We start from the raw sequence: 22,953 nt of genomic DNA on the forward strand, positions 1-22,953 counted from the left end.
GGCAAAATGTTAGCTAACCATGTTGGGTACTCAACCACCCGGAGAACTTTGGCTTTGATCTACTTGTTAACTTCCTCCTTGATTTTCAGGCTCATATCTGGTTTGAACTTTCGGAGTTTCTGCTTGACTGGCAGACATATGGGATTAGTAGGAAACTTGTGAGCCACTATAGACGTGCTCAAGCCGGTCATGTCATCATATGACCATGCGAAAATGTCCTCATATTCCTTTACAAAATGGATGTATTCTTACTTATCTATTAGTGACAAGTGAATATTGATGCGGGTCTCCTTGACGGTCTCGGCGTCCCCCCAATTTACTGTTTCGGTTTCGTCCAAGTTGGACTTAGGCGTATTTTCAAAGTTTCCAACCTCTCTGACAACTTCCTTGGGTATCTTATCTTCTTCATCTGAATCTCTCTCCTCATGCTGTGTTGCCTCATTACATATCACAATTACTGGTTCATCAGGAAATTAATAATAATGTTGTAGGAAAAAAAGTGTAGAAATAGTAATGCATAATAAAGAGCAAATGCATTTGATTAAAACCGAAAAATCATTTAGACAAGTACGGCTCGGTGAATCGAGCATTTATTTTGAAACAAGTAAATCTTAAAACAAAATTACGGGAAATCTTAAATGCCTAGAATGGTTATAGAAGTAAAATCTTCCAAGCTACCTAGGGACTCGGCGGGCTCGGGATGATGTGGCAGTCCAGTTCCTAAAAATAGCTCCCTTTTTTACGGTCTGAATAGTGAGGCCTTTTTCTTCCTCCTCCTCAATTATGGTACTGCAGTCCATGTCCTCATCCTCCAAGAACAAATTCTTCAACCTAGCTAGTGCTTCCTCTTCTACAATCCCTCATATCGTATCAGCTTGGTGAAAAGCTTGTTCCAAGCATGGTACTGGTTGCTCGAGCAGGTAGTACGGTCCACACCGTGGAGGCGACTAATTTCTATATGCTTGCCATGTGTACTGGTATCCGAGCCCAAAGGTGGTACTATGATTTTTCAGCTGTATCAGTTTAGTGATACCTTGGAGGTTCTTTCCCAACCCTCTATCAGGTTCATATCCAGACCAAGCCAATATGCTTTCTATTTTACTGCTCCACCATTTATCCTTCTCGATGGCATTGACCTGTTCAATGTGATGATAGGTTTCCCCTCCTAGCCTCCTTCTATGTCCAATGGCTGGGATAGTTTAACTGGTGTAGATGGGTTTACTTCCATCTCCATGAATGATCACCTCCTGACGATTCCAATCGATATTCACGGCCTGATGTAGTGTGGAAGGCATCCAGTGACATGGATCTATGGTCGGCCCAACACAAGATTATATGAGGCTGGTATGTCGAGCACCTAAAATTCGACGTCGAACCTAGTTAGCCCCATCTGTAAGCAAAGGTTTATTTCCCCGATCGTGGCCTTATGGGACCCATCGAAAGCTTTCACATACATGATTCCTACCCGTATTTCATGAAAACCTTTGTCCAACTTTTTCAGAGTGTCCAACGGACGAGTAATGAGGCTTGAACCTCCATCAACCAAGACCCTGACAATGAATTTGTCTTCAAATTGCACCGTAATATGCAATGCTAGATTGTGATTCAACCCCTCAAGCAGTAGCTCATCTTCGTGGAAGATAATCTTATGACTTTCTAGTACTTGCCCCACCATATTGGCCATTTCTCCACCAATTATGTTATTGGGTACATAAGCTTCGCTCAGTACTTTCATTAAAGCGTTCTTATGTGCCTCTGAATTTTGCAACAGTGACAGGATAGATATCTGAGCAGGGGTTTTGTTCAAATGGTCAACAACGGAATACTCCTTTGCTTGTACTTTCCTCCACAGGTCATCTAGCCCTGTCTCAATGATAGGCTTCCTGGTAGTGGCATCCTTGCTCGATCCTCCCAAGTGTTCAGGTGTATAGACCCTTCCAGTCCTAGTTATTCCTTGTGCAACATCAGATTCCTCTACCTTGGCCTTCCCTTTTCGCGGAGTCTCGGCAACATAATCCTAGGGTATTGTTATTGAATCAAATAGAGGTGTGGTTGATACTGTCAGTGTGAAAGGTATGACCACTTCTACTTCAAATGGAGCAGGGGTAGCCGCAGGCGGAGCCACCTCTACCTTGAATGGAACTGATGCAGTTACCTCAACCTCGATTGGTGACTGAGTCTGTACCATGATAGTGGTAAGTATGACTGCAACTTTAAAGTCATCAGCTTTTCGAATAAGCCCAATCGACCCCTCAAGGTCCCATTCTTTGTTTGTCTCTATCACATGTACTCCGCCACCTCTATGATTAGGGAGAGGGTTGTCATGGACATTAGGTGCGGCTTCTTTTGCATGTATGAACTTGTTGTCAATTAGCGTCTGGATCTTATCCTTCAATAATCGACACTCAGCAGTGGTGTGCCCTTCATACCGGAATGGTATGCACAAGTTTTGTTTAGATTGACCCATTGGAATGGGTTTTCTAATGCCACAGCGGGAACAGGAGTGACGTAAACCGTGGCTTTCAACCTTTCATACAGCTGGTCAATGGGCTCAGCAATGGTAGTGCATTGTCTGGGTGGTTTGCGGTCAAAGTTGGGTTTTGTTCTTGGAAAGTTTTGGCGAGTTGGAGGTAATTAGAAATGGGATGGTTGGGAATTATAGGTGTGATGGACAACGGCTGGTTGGGAATATCTAGGGATGAGGGTTGATATGTGGGTGGTGGTGCTTGATATGTGGGTGGACGTGTTTGATAGGTAAATGGAGATTTTGGACCCTGGGCCACCATTACTTCCCCAACATCTCTCTTCTTCGATATGCCACCTGATTGTAATGCCTTATTGGTGTCCTGTAGTGCCTCAAAATTTGTTACCATCCCGCTCTTGATTCCTTCTTTGATTCTTTCTCCAAGTTTGATGATATCAGAGAATTTATGATTTTCGATAACCATCAACCTTTCATAATATTGCGGATCCTGTGCTCTGACGAAGAACTTATTCATCTGTTCCTCGTCCAAAGATGGCCTAACCTTGGCCTCTTCCGATCTCCAATAAGTAGCGTACTCGCGGAAAGTCTCTGTAGGTTTCTTCTTAAGATTCTGAATGTAGAAAATATCTGGTGCGCTCTCCGTATTGAACCTGAACCGGTCCATGAAATACGAAGCCATACTTACCTAATTGGCCCATTTCTTGGGATCTTAACTGATGTACCAGGACAAAGCATCCCCAGTAAGACTCCTCATAAAGAGTTTCATTCAGATCCTTTCGTCTTTCTCGAGTCCGACAAGTTTGTCGCAATAGGTCCTCAGATGGACTCTGGGATCACCTATGTCATCAAATATCTCAAACTTGGGAGGTTTGTATCCCTCTGGTAGTTCTACATCTGGCTGTATGAATAGGTCTTTGTAGTTCAAACCTTCTATTCCTTTGTCGCCTTCGACACCCTAATCTTGGCTCGTCAACTTCTTGAGTTCTTCAGCAATATTTTTAATGAGCAGATCCTTCTCGGAGGATTTCGTTGTATAGGAGATTGGTTGGATAGAGTGAGGTACGATTTCTACGTATATATGGTTGCTTTGATAGGTGTCAGGGACTTGGATGTGATGATGGTCATTGGTGGAGTTTTGTGGATCGCGAATGGTTTGTGGTGTGTTTTGGGGAGTGTGGTAAGTGGTGGTTGGTGGGTACTAAATTGGTTGGTGGTGATGTTGTGGCGGAGTTGGTATTGGCAATGGATTGAGATTTTGTGGTGGAGTTGCTTATTGATTCGGTGCATGAGGATTTTGTGGGTGTTGGTTTTGTGTGTTTTGGGGAGGTGCTGGGTTCTTTGTGTTTTGTTGGTGGATGTCGGGAACATTTAGGGTGACTGACAAGTTTGCCAAGTTGTGGACCTGCTCAAGTTCTCCTTGCAATTCTAATATTTTTTGTTCCAGTCTCAAGACTAGATCATTTGAGGCCGGAGTACTACGACCATCTGAAGTTTCTACATACTCAACATTTTCCTTTCGGATACCACTCAAGTCATCCATTTTTGCTTTTTCTTTGCCTTTCGTATTGCTTGGAGGAGGAAGAGGTAGAGGGCCTTTAGATTTTGTATGATACGCTGATGAGGCCAGTATGAGTGAACCAACCTAAGGGGATGGAAATAATCAAAATAAGGAAGAAAAAAAAAAGGTAACAAGTCAGTGAGGATTTTGAAATATTTGCAGTATTTAAACACATATTGCGGAAATGTAAACTCGTGTCTTAATTTAGGAGCCTTGTTGTGCCCGAGGTAGGCCTAGTGATAAATAGATTTGGAGAACTTTAGATGACAATAAATGCTTCATTTCATAATATAAAAGTAGACGAATCCCAAAACCACACTAAGATAATAAAAAAAATAAGTCACTACTGGTACTTAGCCTTATTGCATTTTACGAAAGCAAATAAATCTAGCCTATTTGGTCCCAGAAGGACCTTCCCAGATTCGATCTTCCTGACTCCATAATATAGGTCCCCCAACTCGCGTAAACCCAGCAGCAAGTAGGGTCTGGTCAGATGTCCTCCTTCAGCGTTCTGGCAATCCTCGATCCTCTTTATGACTTTGCCTTCCAGCTCCACTATTCCTCTCTCCATATATTCCAGTTTCCTATTGGATGTGACTGCCATCTCTTTCCATTCTTCAATCAACCACACATTCCTCTCATGTATTTCCCAATGCTTATTCTTAGAGTCTTGGACCCTCTTGCGCAGCCTGTTGTATTTGACTTGAGCTTCAGCTTCTTTGTCTATGATCTTATTCCCTCGACCGACTCCTATCATTACCATTCCTTTTAGATTGTCCTCCAACCATGCTGTGTAGAGAGGCTCATACCCTGCATGATACCTGTCTAGCTCAACAGTGTTCTTTTCTACAATGATTTTGTAGTGCCACATGTGCTGAGCTTGGCACTTGTAAGGGACGTCGTCGTCTTGAAAGTCTGCCTTGAAATGACTCATCTTGGCAACCCTTGGTACAACCTATTTCCTGACTTCTTGCCTCATAACTCGGATAGGGACATAAGGGTATATCCCTCTCAATCCAATCAGCACCAAGTGTGGAGCGTCTCTAGATCTGATGATGAATTCGTCTGTTGGGAACCATTCAAGCATCCATTGTACTTATTTATCGGTCAGACTGTCGAAGAACTCTACCCAGTCGTTGGCGCTTTTCGGCTGAGCAAATCTGTCTGGAATGTAAGTCATCCTCTTAGGGTGATGGAAGGCAATATGGTCGTTCCAAGCCCTTCACGGAAATTCTTGGTGGTAATGACCCTTTTGAAAATGTTCTAATAACCACAACTGCAGCAACAAGTTATAACCCTCGAAATGCTTGGCCCCTCTTTGGCATCACTCTAGAGCCCTGTAGATGTCGGCTATGATCATGGGGACTATAGTGTATGTCTGTCCATTGATCCCTTCCATCAAAGTCTTGGCGACCATGGCCAACCTAGTGTGGATTCTTTCCCTTTTCATTGGGAATACTATCAGGCCTAAGAAGCATACAATGAACACGAACACTCTACGGTTGATCTGGCCTAGATAAGTGAGAGAGACTTCATCATGGTAGGTACGGTAGGACTTGATATGGCCATACCTCTAATACAGGTATTCAAACGGTATGTAAGATTCTTTCAGGCATACCAGGTCAGCATTCTTCTTCAACCCCATCATCTTTAAGAACCCTTTACCGGTATGGTTCTCCCGTACCAATAACCCGGGACTATCCCAAGTCTACCTCACAAGCCCTCCAATTTATTCTATAAGTAGTGTCATTTCTATGTCGCCGAAATGGAACACAGACCTCTCACTGTCCCAGAACAAAGTGGCAGCCTCGATCAACTTGTTGTTTAGCTCAATGTCTAGCAGGGAAAGCAAGTTACCTATGTACTTCCTTACATGTTTCTTGTCACTTGAGGAAAGGTCCTCCCACCAATCTAGCAGCAATGGTAGAATGTTGCTAACACTACTGAATCTGGGGACCTCATGCCTCATTTTTTGCAAAACAAAAGGGTTAGACCTTTCTCCCCCACCAGACTTGACTATTTATACATTCATGATTAGCATATTGGCAGTTAATTCTCAAAACTAATGCACAAAATGTGGTTATGTCCGTTGGGATTATGGAAACCCCGGTGGACTTTGGATAAGGCTCATCTTAAAGGATCATTATGTGGACAACATAATTAATCCGACTAGTTTTGACCATGATGCATGCACAATTTCGATCAGAGTAAGGTTACTATGGGGTTTTAGACTGGTACCCTCAAGCGGACAACTTGAGGGGGAAAGGCACAGAACTGTCGACTGCACCGCTGATCGATTGGTTTTACCGTAAATAAGCCTTTCCGAATTTAAGGGTAATAAATAGGAAGAGTGCAACCACTCATCAAGTATTGCTATAGGATTTGATACGCACGAGTGAAATATGATGTGGAGCATGAGTTATACAGCAATTAATAGCATGCAGTCAAGTATTTGCACGTAGGAAAAATAAATACATCATTTAAATAATTGAAAAGATAGTTATAAAAAAATGAAACAAAGAGACAAGTCAGTTTCAGGAATAAAGAATCATAAAGGCTTAAAAGAAAATAGGCAGTTAAATTCAAATAAGGGGAAAGGGTACGAGATAAAGCATGCTTGGACTAATTCACAAAAGATAAGTTCGTTATGGTAAGAGCCTACAGGTATCCCCAGCAGAGTCGTCATGCTGTCGTGCCCCCTTTTTTCCTCCATGGAGAAAATCCGGGTTCCGACATTCATGGGGGGTAATAACTCATTTCCTTTTTGGGAATTTGGGTTTTGAAGAGTCGCCACCTAACGGATTATGGTAGGTTAGGGCACCTAGATTGATTAACTCTTAGATTGATTTGCATTACCAGAGATTTAGGGTAAGGGCTCGAAATAACCTTGAGGGGAAGGTGTTAGGAACCCCTCGCGGTCCACAATGGTGGGTCAAACTTAAACTATGTAAATTAGTCCAAATAAACAGTTTCAACACATACTCGCAAATAAAGGCATATTTTGACATTCTAAGTACATGTATGATTTAAGTAATGAAAACAAGGAAAAGGTTTGAACGATATGCACATATGTAAAGAAAAGTAAATTCATTTAAACAATGGGAGTTAGGAAGTGGGATCCTAGGTTGGTTAGCTTACAGGATCACCCCACGTAATGCTCGGTAAACACTCCTCAATGAGGGGCTACGCGTGGCATTAACGCGTAGTCATCATATCCCTTTCTACCCATTACCCCACCCCTTAGTTGTTATCGAGCGAGTTTTTTTATTTAACGAACTCTAAGCATGCTATTACCCGTCTCTTCCTTGTGGTCCCGGAGCAGTTTAGGACCTCTAAATCTAGGCAGTTCCAGACAACCCCTAAGGTGTTTTAAAAGGAGAAAATTCTAGGCCCAGGTTTAACTCCACAAGTAATGCACATAAGCAGCACGTCTTAAACACAAACAAGAGCAGTTTTTATTAGAGAAAAACCTAAACAAGATATCTAAGTGGATGCCAATGCACAGGAATATGCAACTTTGTTTTTTATGAACTCGACAACAAGGTCCTAATCAGATTGCCTACTGATTTTAAACCTGTAAGTCATTAAGCAGCAAACACAAATGAAAACATTTCTCCAGTCTTACATAGATTGATTACCTAAGGCTTGCCTAGGTGTGGGATCATGCATAATAGTTACAGAATCATTAACAATTCAAGAGTTGTTTCTTACCTAAAGCATGCTGAGAATACAGGGATTGTTACCAGTTTTATTTGAAACAAGACGATCAAATGTGAGACTGTTTTTACATCCTTTCATAATTAGTAGTTTAACTAGGCGTGGCTAAGCAAATGCAAACAGAGTGCCTAATACATGATTTCTAAATGCACAAAAATGACAGTTTTATGACAATGATCTTTAAATTAACAGAATTCCTAAAGCATGATCTCTAAATGCACAAAAAAGAGTTACAGAATTGTTAAGACGAGATTTCAGGATGTGCAAGAGTAACAACTTTTATGTTAATGTTGTTTATTAACCTAGGAGTAGGATTTCTAAGTGATAAACATGTATTAGTGTCAAATGGGATGCTGAAGCAGTATACATAAAACCTAAGAGCATGATATCTAATGCATGACACGATTTGAATGTATTGGTCCTAAAGTAGGGATTCTAATGCAAACATAAATAAGGTAAAGCCTATAACGTACTTTCACCCTAATGATATTGGTAGAAATATATAACTACCCTCCCCATTTCACTAGTCATCCCCAATATTCGTTTACAAATAATTATTGCAGACCAGCTGAATAAATTACATAAATAGATAAAGGAAAAGAAGAAGTTACACTATAGGGAGCTTGAAGCAGGCCCAAATATACCAAACTGTCCATAGCCTCATATGCCAAAGTTTCATATCCTTTCTTATGTCCGGGTGTGTCAGAGTTCCCTAAGGAACCCAAGGATCTCGGGCAGTGCTCACACCTAGACTTCATAACCAGAACTAAGTAAGTGTAGTGTGGAAGAGCTAGCTCCAGTGCATCAGAGTTCAGAGGGATCTCACAGGGATCCCAAGGCAGTCACACACTGGAGGGGTAGAACTTAAGGACCTAAGAGTAGAGTGAGAGTGCTTGACATAGTATTTGAAAAAGACTCAGTTGAAGTGGTTTTATAAAATAGGAGAATTGTTCAGTAAAATAGTTTTTTTTACAAGAGTTGTGTAATCACACAAATAGCAGATCAAACATAGAGCCAAAAAAGGTTCAGCAACACTCAAATAACAACCCTTCACACAAGGGTAATTAGGGCTGGGAACACATAATATACGTAAACAGAAGTCTTTGCAATTAAGGGGGTAGCTAATAGTGCAAACGGTAAGACATGGATTCAGGGGTGATAATTAGAACATAGTTATAAAATCAGAGGTGCTTTAGGGGGGTTCATGAGATGGGGGATAGCTAATGATACAACACAGTAAGAATTTCAGAACCAACATAGAATCAGACAACTTAGGGTAACAAAAATTGCTTTTCAAAGAAAGGTTCATACTAGAGATTAAATAGCAAGTAAACCAACATTAAAAAAATAGGGTAGAGTCAAATTTAGATAGACTACAAGTTCATAAGACATGATGATCCTAGAAAGGGGTAGGACATAACTAACAAGCTAGGTGAAGCAATAGGTCAATTACATGTTGAACAGCAAAACAATAGATAGAAACAGATTAGGAATATGATAAACTGAAGCAGTAGGAAACACATTGGTTTGAGAGCTTGAATTTAAAATCAGAACATACCAGTAAAGAGAGTACACATAAGGTGAAGAACAGGAGAGTATAATAATTAGTCTTGGCTTGCAGCCGGCTAATTTAGTAACAATAGTAAGTAACAAAAGAAAGCAAAAGAGTTTTTGAGTGTATGAGAGATATGAACTAATATGAGTTCGTGTTCATAAGACTGTAGAAGAGAGCAATATATATAGTAGTTTGAAAGCTAGGTAAATAAGGTAAGAATCAAAATTGTTCAGTAATTATAGAACTCAAAGTAAAACCAGTCCAAGTCTTCCCTTAATTAAGGGAATTAGTTCAAACGGTAAAGAGCATGTGACAAGTAAGGAAAGAAATCATACATAGCTGGAGTATAACAAATAAGGAAAGACTTCAAACAGTGCAAGTATAGAACCAGTAATTAGGGCTAGGTTCAGAAAGTCCTAATTAAGAAAACAATATCAACAATTAGTAAATAATGTAGTCAACCACATAATGAGGCAAGAAGATAATTTAGAAGTCGAAAATCAACACATAATATCATCACATGAAATCAGTAAAGGGTATCAATCATAGGAAATTAAGGATTCAAATAAAAGTAGTATTGTTTAAGGGAAATTAATATAAATTTCTGTGAATAAAAAAAATAGACATAATATATGCAAGAAGAATAAAGTCAGAAACCCTATTAAGCACAATAGGGTAAAATTACGGAGACTCTAAACATATTCATGAGAAACAGATATTCAGACGAATCGAATGAACAAATTAGCAAAGGCAGACTCAAGATTATAACATAGTGTTAAAACTAGGATTTTAACATAACAAAAATGTGATTAAAAAGAAATTTTAAAAGAAAGTCGTTTAAACATATGAGAATCAGAGAACAACATTAAAAGACCAGAGATAAGTTTTGAAGAAAAGTTCCAGAAATCCTAATGGGAATATAAAGCGACGCTTTAAGAAATCGAAAGGTTTTTCATAAAACAAACGAAAGTAGTTTAGAAAAACATCAGATCTGTTACATATCTAAGAGGTACAGGAGAAGAGATTAGGGTTTTCTAGAAAAATAACCCCAAAATAGAGAGACCAACTTAGAAATCCATAGGTTTAGCCGGAAAATAAAAAGAACTTACTCAATCGGGCCATGGTGGCCTGAGAATGTTGAGGACAAACCCAGGGGTGAGTAAACGGCCACTGATACCTTGAGGACCTTAGGATAGCAAGAGTTCTGGTCATGGGAAGGGGGGCATTAGGGCTAGGAGTGGTGGTGAACCACCATAATCAACGGTGAACAAGAAACGGTGAGTGGAAGCCATAGTTATAGAAGAGGAAGCTTGAGAGAGAATGAGAGGAGTGACGGCGGGTTAGGATGAGAGAATGAGGGTTTGGGGGTAGGTCATTTAGGTTAAATTAGGTAAGAACGAATTTGGGTCGTTGATCAAAATTGATCAACGACCAAGATTTAATCAAATTAGGTTGGGTAGATTTAGGAATTGGGCTTGGGGTATTGGACTGAGTGTGATTAGATGTTTAGGCTGGTCTAATTAGGCTAAAATTGAAATAGAATAGGCTATTTGTTAAATGCCAAATTTAATGTAACGACCCGACGGGTCGTTTTGAGCTTTTGCACTTTGCTCGCCAGTTCTCGGGCATGACTTGCCCCGTGTGGTGTATTATGATTTATGTAAATCGTTGGTGTTGGGTTTCAGGTTAATCAGTATGAATTTGGAAGAACAGTTCTCAATTTGAAGCCTTAAATTTGAAAGGTTTGACCAAGAGTTGACTTGTTTGTATATGATCTCAGATCGGAATTTTTATCATTTGGTAAGCTCTATTAGGTGTTTTGGGACTTAGGGGCATGATCAGAATGCATTTTGGAGGCCCGTGGAAGGTTTAGGCTTAAATTGGCGAAATTGAAATTTCGGCGTTTTCCGGTTGATAGGCTAGATTTTGATATAGAGGTCGGAATAGAATTTCGAGAGTGAAAGTAGCTTCGTTGTGTCATTTGGGATATGTGTGCAAAATTTCAGGTTATTCGGACGAGATTTGATAGACTTTTTGATCGAAAGCATAATTTAAGAGTTCTTGAAGTTCTTAGGCTTGAATTCTATGTTAAATTGGTGATTTGATATTGTTGTGAGCATTCCAAAGTTTTGAACAAGTTTGAATGATGTCATGGGATGTGTTGGTACAATTGGTTTGAAGTTCTGGGAGTTTCAGGTAGGTATCGGGATGTTTTAGGCCGAAAATCATAGCTGTAGCAGGTCCAGAAGGGTTGCAGGCCTCGGAACCCACCCGCGCAGTCCGCACAAAAAGAAGTGCATCCATGGTATGTGCTGTGCAGACTACACAAAATGAAGTGCGGTCGTGGTAGGTGCTGTGTGGACCGCACAAAATGCAGTGCGGCCGCGGTGGGGGACATTTCACTAGTCCTACTTTGGAAGCTCATATCGTTTGATCTACAAGGAATTTTTAGATGATTCAAAAATAAAAGTTGTATCGCTTCGTGTTTAGTTTCCAGAAAGGTAAAGATATTGGAATTTTGACATATGTAGAGAAAGTTATGCCCAAAATACTAAAGCCTATCACTGCAAAGGAAAGCCTGTGCGGCCGCGGTGGTTTTTGTACGGACTGCACTGGTTTTGTGCGGACCACATTCAATTTTGTGCGGTCCGCGGAGGTGGAAATCTGTGGGGTACACTATAAATACAATGTTTTGGGTTTTATTTGATATTTTTACCTAGAGACCTAGGATTTTGGCGATTTTTCGAAGGTTTTTCAAGAAATCCATCGGGGTAAGTGATTCTAACTCGGATTTGGCTAGAATACATGAATCTATCATTGAATTCACCATTTAATTCGTGATTTGGAATGGAATTTGGGAAAAAATTTATGGAATCTTCCAAAAATATAATATGATGATTTGGAGGATTAAATGGTATCGAAATTGGATAATTTTTGTATAGTTAGACTCGTGAGGGTATAAGGATTCTGAAAATGTAATTTTTACCCCATTCCGAGACGTGGGCCCGAGGCTTGGGTTTTGGTAATTTCGGGAATTGTGCCCTTTATTGATTTTTCTCGCTTGGGCTTTGTTCCTTTAGCATATTGTGACGTATTAGTTCTGATTTTGGATAGATTCGACGCGCGTGGAGGCCAATTTTAGGGAAAAAGGCGTTGCGAGCTAGAGATTTAGTTGTTCGAGGTGAGTAATGATTGTAAATGATGTTCTGAGGGTTTGAAACCCCAGATTGCACATCATAGTGCTATATTGAGGTGAGGCACATGCTTGACGACGAGCGTGGGGTCGTGTACTATTGGGGATTGTGACTTGGTCCGTCCCGATTGATGATTTTACCACGTATTTGACTGAAAACTAATTGATATCATCATTATTTGGGTTGAATGCCATATTTGGGCCTAGTGCCAGCTATTTGAACCCTTCGGGGATTGTTGTTGATATTTTCTCACTGTTTTGATTTTATAGTTGAACTCAGTCATGTTATTTTCCACTGTTTTCGAAACTCAACCAAGTTTATTTTGCTTTAACCGTTGAAATGATATTTCAAACAACATTTTGGACTGAGCATCATGTTTTACTGTTGCCCGAGTGGCTTATGTGATTTTTGACTTAGTAAGGCCGAGGGCTTGTATTGTGAGGATACTTTTGGATCGGGCTGCAAGCCGCAGTAGTAATATACTGATTTGATTATGAGGCCAATGGCCTGAGATATGTACGACATGAGGTGGCTTGTTGATTGATATGAGGCTGAGGTCCTAGATTTGATGCCACGAGATGGCTTGATATTGCACTTGGGCCGTAAGGGGCCCCTCTCGGAGTCTGCACACCCCTAGTGAGTGTGGGTACCCATTGTGATGTGAGATATAGCCCGAGGGGCTGGTACTTTTCTGAGATTGTGCCCGAGGGGCGAACCTTTATGTGTTTATCTTCTTAATTGCCTGTCATTACCTGTTGATTGTGTATTTGTTCCCGGGGGCGGATTTCTATGCGTATTTGTACTAATTGTTTGCATTCGTTTGCGTAACTGTTGAAAAAGTCATTTTTAAAGAAGTTTAAAGTGAGATAAGATATTTTAAGAGCTTTTTACAGCTTCACTGCTTTCTTACTGGTTTTGGACTGCTTCTATACATCATCTTGATATGTTTTATGTGATTTCATGCCTTTAGTCTTTATTTATTATTATTACTCACTGAGTTGGAGTACTCACATTACTCCCTGCACCTTGTGTGCAAATTCTGGTATGTTTTGGTTTATCGGAGGCAGAGTCATCACAGTTTAGCAAGGTAGTTGCCGGCGTTCGCAGCACTGCTTTTATCTCTCTTCATTTCATTAGACTGTATTTGTACACTCCAGGATTTTAGTTGTATTTATACCCTAGTAGATGCTCGTGACTTGTGACACCCCGGTTAGGGCTATGTTGGGTTGTACTTCCGCACCTTATTGACATTATCCGCTACTTAGTATTGCTATATCATGTTTTAGACTACTTTTATGATATTCAACTATTTAAAAAGTAAATTGGGTATAATTAGCTAGCCTTGTCTTCACGAGAGGCGCCATCACGATCGGGTTCAGGTTTAGGGTCGTGACAAGGTGGTATCAGAGCCTAGATTACATCGGTCTCACGAGTCATGAGCAGGTTTAGTAGAGTCTCACGGATTGGTATGGGGACATCTGTATTATCCTCGAGACGCTGCAGAATGGCTTAGTAGAGTCTCACAGATTCGTGTGTGTGCATGAGCGCTTAGTATCAGATGTGCATCAATGGCTTATGATTCCCCGATCAAGAGGCGAGATGTGATCTCTGTGAGTTGATGTTGGGCCGGTCTGGAGGACTTGAGGCCGGATCTTTGCTTATGGCTTGAGCACTGAGGTGCTGATTGTGTGAGCAAGTGATTTTGAATTTATATGTTCAGTATTTTTCCCTATTAGTGGAAGTGACGGCCGGATGGCTATGTAATAAGAATGTTAGTGCTGCGAGATGTATTCGTATGATTTGGAAGTGACGAGAAAGGTATGCTGGAGGATAGAAGAACTATTAGGTGCTTGATTTCCGTCTTGATTCGAGTTATAGCCCGAGTTATGGGCGTGTGAAGAATCTTTTCATGTCTCCTAGTTGGGAGTGGAGTAGATTTCATGTTGCGGTATGAGTTCAGTAAAATATATTTGTGAATTCAATTTGGGTCGCTTAAGAGAGTAGGTTTAATTGTTATGAGAGTAAATGCGAGATTTGTAGAAGATATGAAGTACCAGATGGTCTGTGTTCCACGAGCTTATAAAGGATTGAGTTAATCTCACTATGGTGTTATGGCAGCAATAAAGTGTATGCATTATGAGTTATGGTGCATGTTTTGATCTATGACTTCGAGCCAAGTTGGGGAGTCCGCTATTGAATAGTTGATTGCACGGTTATGTGCTCTAAGGGTTCCAGCTCGAGGCGTATCTGTGAATCAGTTATGGCTCGAGTAAAGGAAATTTCAATAAAGGTTATTTTATGCTTTATGGGTGTACGAGAATCGGGGAATAATTATAGTTGTGGTTGGTAAGGAATGCTCGGTGCATAGGGCAGGAAGTTGCTTGGTTATATTGGAATGAGGTCACATTCTGCAGTGTCGGAGTGCTAGTGAAGCACAGGTTGTTCGGTTTGTTTAATCAATCTAACTGCGGGTTGTGTAGAGTTGATGGCTCTAGAGAATGGTCCTATTGTGTTCAAACTCTACATGCAATAATTGGAGGCTTTCAAGTTGTACTTATGGCTAGAAATTGAGTTTCCAGTGGAAGATGGCAAGACTTGTGGTATTTTCTATATTAATTATGGGATTCTATATATCCGTATCGGGAAGGTGAAGGTAATGGCTTTAGGGAACACTTAAAAGAGTATTCAGCAGCTTATGAGTCTTAGACGGTGTGGCTTTATGCTTGGGTTCCGTGTGGTAAGTCTGGGTTGAGGAATTGTGATGATATAGCAAGGAGGGACATCAAGCTGAAGGTAAATCAGAAGGGAACTCGGATAGATGGGGTAGCTTGGTAGTAGGCCGGATTGGCATGGTAAGGATATGATTAGTTACTTGGGGGTGTTCAAGGTAATGAGTTAATACGGGTATTTCGCGGCAATGCCCTTGGGTTTTAGTGGCTTGCGTAGGTTGGCTGAGTTAGGAAGATTCAGTCCTGACAGACTTGTTGTGCAAAGGGGAGTCGGAGAATTCTTGTCGATTTTTATCGTGGTTAGAGATGTATAGTTCTGCCGGCGTGAGGAGCAGGGGATGTATAGTGATTTCTTCTAGGTTGGGCTCAATAGAAAGTTCTTGGTTGGTTGAGTGCATAGTTGCTTGTGGTTCGGAAGGTATATGAAGTTCTCGTGGTTATCCTAGGATGGTATGGTATATGTGGTATGTGTAGATGATCAAGATTTGCGTGTGTAAGGTTACGGTTCAGTTTTGAACGAAAAGTCATAAAATTCTTAGGCAGCACGGGCAGTTTCAAATGATTAGAGAAATGAACTTCAGATGATTTGGGGGATGATCTCCAGGTGATTAAGGAAATGGTATTGCTAAATGGGAGTGATTTGACTAGGGTATATGTTTCAGAAAAGGCAATGTGATTAAGTTGATGGTACTTCGGTAGCATTGCGGTGCTTTCTTGTTAGATCGACTGCTGATATTCGAGTTTGCTTGGTGACACAGGGGAATTTTAGAGTATCTTTCATGGAATGATTGGGTATTTGAGGTGCGGTATGCATTCGAACGGCGAAATTGGGATCAAGTATGTTGATTCATGTGCCATATGGATTTGGAGACAGGGAAGTTCTCACATTCAGGCTATGTTGTGGTTGTGAGTCAAGTGTATCGGCACTGTTTAGTGACTATCGGGGTTTGGAGACCCGAGCGGATCTTTTGTGCTTGGCATATTAGATTTTGGATGGGATATTGGGTTCAGACTGGTTGTCTCTGTGTTGTGTCATTCTGGGCTATTGCGCTAAGGCGACACTGTTGGCTATGCCGGAAATGCCACGGATTGAGTGGCGAGGTCCGTAGGATTATGCCCTAGTAGAGTGGTTTTATATTTCGAAAACCCAGTGGATGGCTGGGAAGGATTGTCTTTCATATTTTGACTTTTGTGATGGATGTCAGTGTAGAGGCTTCTACCATTGATTTAGTTCCGGTGGTGAGGGACTTTTCGGATGTATTTCTTATGGCCTAGCAGGGTTATTGATTTCGGTATTAATTTGATGCCTGGCACTCTATCGTATGGCACCGGCAGAGTTAGAGGAATTGAAGGAACAACCTCAGGATTTCCTTGATGGGGAGTTCATTGGCAGGCCAATGTGGATTCGTGTTCTAACTTGAGTCAGCTTGGGTGGCTCCGAATTGTATTGCTGAGAGAGGTGTTGTGATTTATTGGTTATAGACACCTAGGGTGCGGTTCTATTGGGGTTTCATAGTGGAAGTCAAGCGGGAAGAGTGATTGGGTGTTGCTCGGTGAATGGCGTGTCGGTTATGTCCTTCAGGTTTGTGTGGTGTATGTTATTTGCTTCACCATGGGTATGATGATTTGCTTTGGTTCCAGATATCAAATTGCACGTGGTTGTCGATTTCGAGCATAGTGACTTGACGTGTTTCATATGGAGCAGTGTTTGGACATGTGGAGGTATGATCTTGCGGGTTAGATTCATGTGTTCTGTTCCTATGATGTGAGACGGGTTCTCAGCCTTGTATTGTGGTGGTACTGGTGAGCTTGAGGTACAACTCTTTCATCTGAATCATTTTCATGATTTGAGTATGCTCGGACTGTTGCGTATTGGTGCGTGTATTGTGCAAGTTGTGGCTTAGGCCTGTATCGATGTGTCATATCACCCGAGTAATGTGTTGGATTAGGGGAGTTCATTGGTATCATTAATAAATATGAACGGATTCGGTTTCAGCATGTTGGAAAGATAATATCGAGGTTCGGCTCGGAAATTTGCTATGGTATTTGCCAAAGGAGAAGTGGCCTCATGAATGGTTGACCTGAGAAATGGTTATGGTTTATTGCGTGTTTCATTTATCGTTGGCAGTATATGAAAGTGTTGGAATGAGACTTTAGTTGATAAGAGGTTTTTACCAGTATTCGGTTGCTGTGGGCAACTGCTGAGAATAGAAGTTATCGCTACGAGTGTTTGAGTTACGTAGTTTATCATGTAATTGCACCTGAGGTTGTAGGTATGGGTTATTACAGCTGGTTCGGTCTTATTCTGAATATAGATATGAGATTCTGATCTTGTGGATGATTTCGGAAGTGGAAATGGGGTTCTAAGGTTTATGGGCTAGGTTGGATTGTGAAATTTTAGTTGCATTGTGTTATCGGACCTATATGAGATAGGGTGACGCGGGGTTACCCCCGGGTATATGCATGGTAAAGTTATTCAGCAATTGGTTGGCTTTTAGAACAACTTTGGGCACATTCGATGACGAAGGTATGTTTAAGTGGGGGAGGATGTAACGACCCGACCGGTCGTTTTGAGCTTTTGCACTTCGCTCGCCAGTTTTCGGGCATGACTTGCCTCGTGTGCTGTATTATGACTTATTTAAATCACTGGTGTTGGGTTTCAGGTTAATCAGAATGAATTTGGAAGAACAGTTCTTAGTTTGAAGCCTTAAATTTGAAAGGTTTGACCAAGAGTTGACTTGTTTGTATATGATCTCAGATCGGAATTTTTATGATTTGGTTAGCTCTGTTAGGTGATTTAGGACTTAGGGGCGTGATCGGAATGCATTTTGGAGGTCCGTGGAAGGTTTAGGCTTAAATTGGCGAAATTGAGATTTCGGCGCTTTTCGGTCGATAGGCGAGATTTTGATATAGAGGTCGAAATAGAATTCCAAGAGTGACAGTAGCTTCGTTGTGTCATTTGGGATGTGTGTGCAAAATTTTAGGTCATTCGAACGAGATTTGATAGACTTTTTGATCGAAAGCATAATTTAAGAGTTCTTGGAGTTCTTAGGCTTGAATCCTATGTTAAATTGGTGATTTGATGTTGTTGTGAGTATTCTGAAGTTTTGAACAAGTTTGAACGATGTCATGGGATGTGTTGGTATAATTGGTTTGAAGTTCCGGGAGTTCCGGATAGGTTCCGGGATGTTTTAGGCCAAAAGTTATAGCTGTAGCAGGTCCAGAAGGGTTGCAGGCCTCGGAACCCACCCACGTTGTTCGCACAAAAAGAAGTGCGGCCGCGGTATGTGCTGTGCGGACCGCACAAAATGAAGTGCAGCCGTGGTAGGTGCTGTGTGGACCGCACAAAATGCAGTGCGGCCGCGGTGGGGGACATTTCACTAGTCCTACTTCGGAAGCTCATATCTTTTGATCTACAAGGAATTTTGAGATGATTCAAAAATAAAAGTTGTAGCCCTTCGTGTCTATTTCCAAAAAGGTAAAGATATCGCAATTTAGACATCTGTAGCGAAAGTTATGGCCAAAATACTAAATCCAGTCACTGCAAAGGAAAGCCTGTGCGGCCGCGGTCGATTATGTGCGATCTGCGGAGGTGGAAATCTGTGGGGTACACTATAAATACGAGGTTTTAGGTTTTATTTGATATTTTTACCTAGAGAGCTCGGATTTTGGCGATTTTTCGAAGGTTTTTTAAGAAATCCATCGGGGTAAGTGAGTCTAACTCAGATTTGGCTAAAATATATGAATCTATCATTGAATTCACCATTTAATTCTTGATTTGGGATGGAATTTGGGAAGAAAATTTATGGAATCTTCCAAAAATATAAAATGATGTTTTGAAGGACCAAATGGTACCGGAATTGGAAAATTTTGGTATGGTTAGACTCGTGAGGATATAAGGATTCTAAAAATGTAAATTTTACCCGATTCCGAGACGTGGGCCTGGGGCTCGGGTTTTGATAATTTCGGCAATTGTGCCCTTTATTGATTGTTCTCGCTTGGGATTTGTTGTGACGTATTCGTTCTGATTTTGGATAGATTCGACGTGTATGGAGGCGATTTGAGGGGAAAAGGCGTCGCGAGCTAGAGATTTAGCCGGTTCGAGGTGAGTAATGATTGTAAATGATGTTCTGAGGGTTTTAAACCCCGGATTGCACATCGTAGTGCCATATTGAGGTGAGACACATGCTTGACGATGAGCGTGGGGTCGTATACTATTGGGGATTGTGACTTGGTCCGTCCCGATTGATGATTTTACCGCGTATTTGACTGAAAACTAATTGCTATCATCATTATTTGGGTTGAATGCCATATTTGGGCTTAGTTCCAGCAATTTGAACCCTTCGGGGATTGTTGTTGATATTTCCTCACTATTTTGATTTTATAGTGAACTCAGTCATGTTAGTTTCCATTTCAAAACTCAGCCAAGTTTATTTTGCTTTAACACTTGAAATGATATTTCAAACAACATTTTGGGCTGAGCGTCATGTTTTACTGTTGCCCGAGTGGCTAATGTGATTTTTGACTGAGTAAGGCCGAGGGACTGTATTGTGAGGGTACTTTTGGATTGGGCTGCACACCGTAACAGTGAGATACTGATTTGATTATGCGGCCGAGGGCCTAAGATATGTACGCCACGAGGTGGCTTGTTGATTGATATGATGCTGAGGGCCTAGATTTGATGCCACGAGATGGCTTGATATTGCGCTTGGACCGTAAGGGACCCCTCCCGGAGTCTGCACATCCCCAGTGAGCGTGGGTACCCATTATGATGTGAGATATAGCCCGAGGGGCTGGTACTGTTCTGAGATTATGCTCGAGGTACTGTTGATCTGGTACTGTTGATTGTTTATTTGTGCCCGATGGGTGGATTTCTATGCTTATCTGTATTAATTGTTTGCATTCATTTCACTACTAAAAAAACCAGGGTTTAGCGACGGACAAAATCTGTAGCTAAACAGAAAAATCCGTCGCTAATCTCATTAGCGATGGATTAGCGACGGATTATCAAAAGATTCTTCTAGCAACGAGCATTTTAGCGACGACGTTCGTAGCTAAAACCAGTTTTTATTGTAGTGTTTGCGTAACTATTGAAACAGTCATTTTTAAAGAAGTTTAAACTGAGATAAGATATTTTAAGAGATTTTTACAGCTTCACTGCTTTCTTACTGGTTTTGGACTGCTTCTATATAGCATCTTGATATGTTTTACGTTACTTCTTGCCTTCAGTCTTTATTTATTATTATTACTCACTGAGTCGGAGTACTCACATTACTCCCTGCACCTTTTGTGCAGATTCAGGTAGGTTTTGGTTGATCGGAGGCAGAGTCATTAGAGTTAGCAAGGTAGCTGCCGGCGTTCACAGCACTGCTTTTCTCTCTCTTCATTTCATTAGACTGTATTTGTACACTCCAGGCTTTCAGTTGTATTTATACCCTAGTAGATGCTCGTAACTTGTGACACCCCGGTTAGGGTTGTGTTGGGTTGTACTTCCGCACCTTATTGACATTATCCGCTACTTAGTATTGCTATATCATGTTTTAGACTGCTTTTATGATATTTAACTATTTAAAAAGTAAATTGGGTATAATTGGCTGGCCTTGTCTTCACGAGAGGCGCCATCACGACCGGGTTCTGGTTTAGGGTCGTGACATTTAAATTAGTTAAAATAATTTATAAAATAGCTAATAATTATAAAAATGACTTTCATGCATAGAAAATAGTTAAAATGGTTATTTATTATTTAAAAATTTAAATGACTAATTTCTGTTGAAAAATAGCATAAAATTATATGCATGGGCTATAATTGCAATAACATGCCAAATTGGCTATTTATGGAATAATTTGGCCTTAGTAGGACCATAATTAAATCAAGAAATACTTTTTGAAATCATTTGTGATAAAATTTTATAATTATTTATTGGAAACAAAATATTGGATAAATTAATACAAATGTAGGAAAAATATGGGAAAATATCAATTGCTATTAATGCATGATTTAGAAGGTATATATGCAATTTAAAAATATTTTTGGAAAAAATTGGGTATCAACAATATCCATATAGATATTAACTTAGTACAAATGAAAATAAAATTTTGATGCTGACAAAGAAGAGAATGAATATAACAGACTCGCAAAAAATAGTGAAAAGAAGAAAGCTTTTTCCCACTAATATGTTAACTTGAAGACTCGCTAAAATTGTCGTAAAAAATTTATCCTTAAACAATGGCTCCAATTAATAAATATAAAATATCAAATTGGTCGTTCCGTAGTGCGTTTATCTATATATTACTAAAAGTGAAGTTTTTAGGTAACAGTCATAGAATCTATATATTATTAAAAGGAAAAGGAAGTTTTTAGGTAACGGTCAAAGAATAGGAAGAAAAATTAACAGTTTCTAAGCAGTGGCTTCCTAACTGCTTGCAAAATAAAAACCACGTTTTTGGCAAGTGGTTGTACTGTTTACGCAATAATAAAACTGAACAATTAGTTTTTGTTATAAATATATTATATTATGGATGTTCATTTAGTACTCTGTTGTAAATAAGCTTTCTGAAAAAGCTTATCCATATGGGACTCCACCGTAAATATATTTATCTATTTAGTACTATATTGGAAATAAGCTTCCTGAAGAAGCTTATCACTTCGGTACCCGGTTATGGATAAACATTACCCCCAGTAGAAGTTTATCCATACCGGGTATAATAAGCTTATCTTTTCAGTACCCGGTTATGGATAAATATTGCTCTCAGTAGAAGATTATCCATATCTGGTACAACAGCTTATAGTAGCTTACACTGCAGCTTGTAGTAGCAGCTTACACAACAGCTTGTAGTAGCAGCTTACAGAGCAGGTTCCTTTCTTCTATAAATAGAAGAGATTTCAGTTCATTATGTACATCAGTTTGAATTCGAATAATATATCAGTTTCTCTCTATACTTGTCTTTACTTTATAGTCTTTATTTTATAACACGTTATCAGCACGAAGCTCTACCATCTCGAGCAAATATTTTGAAAGTATCTGAGGTAAGAACTTTCTTTTCCTAAATAATGTCAAATCTTTCTAAACTTGAATTTGTAGCCCTGGATATATCGGGCAAAAGCTACATGTCTTGGGTGCTTGATGCTGAAATTCATCTTGATGCGATGGGTCTGGCAGACACCATCAAGGATAAAAATCAGGCATCAAACCAAGACCGTGCCAAAACAATGATATTCCTACGCCATCACCTTGATGAGGGCCTGAAAATGGAATATCTCACTATTAAAGATCCAGTCATACTGTGGAATAATTTGAAAGATAGATATGACCACCTGAAGATGGTCGTTCTTCCACAGGCACGTTATGATTGGACTCATCTAAGGCTACAAGATTTTAAATCTATCAGTGAGTATAATTCTGCTATGTTCAGAATTATTTCCCAATTAAAATTATGTGGTGATAATATTACTGATCATGATATGTTGGAGAAAACTTTCACCACTTTTCATGCCTCGAATATGCTCCTGCAGCAGCAATATCGAGAGATGGGATTTAAAAAGTATTCTGAACTTATCTCACATCTTCTTATAGCAGAGCAACATAATGGGCTATTAATGAAAAATCATGAAAGTCGACCTATTGGTTCTTGTCCATTCCCTGAAGTGAATGAGACGAACTTCCACCAAGCTAAACGTGGAAGAGGTTGTGGCCCCAGTCGTGGTCATGGCCGTG

The sequence above is a fragment of the Nicotiana sylvestris genome, chromosome 1, assembly GCF_000393655.2.
Source record: "Nicotiana sylvestris chromosome 1, ASM39365v2, whole genome shotgun sequence".
NCBI classification, from domain to species: Eukaryota; Viridiplantae; Streptophyta; class Magnoliopsida; order Solanales; family Solanaceae; genus Nicotiana; species Nicotiana sylvestris.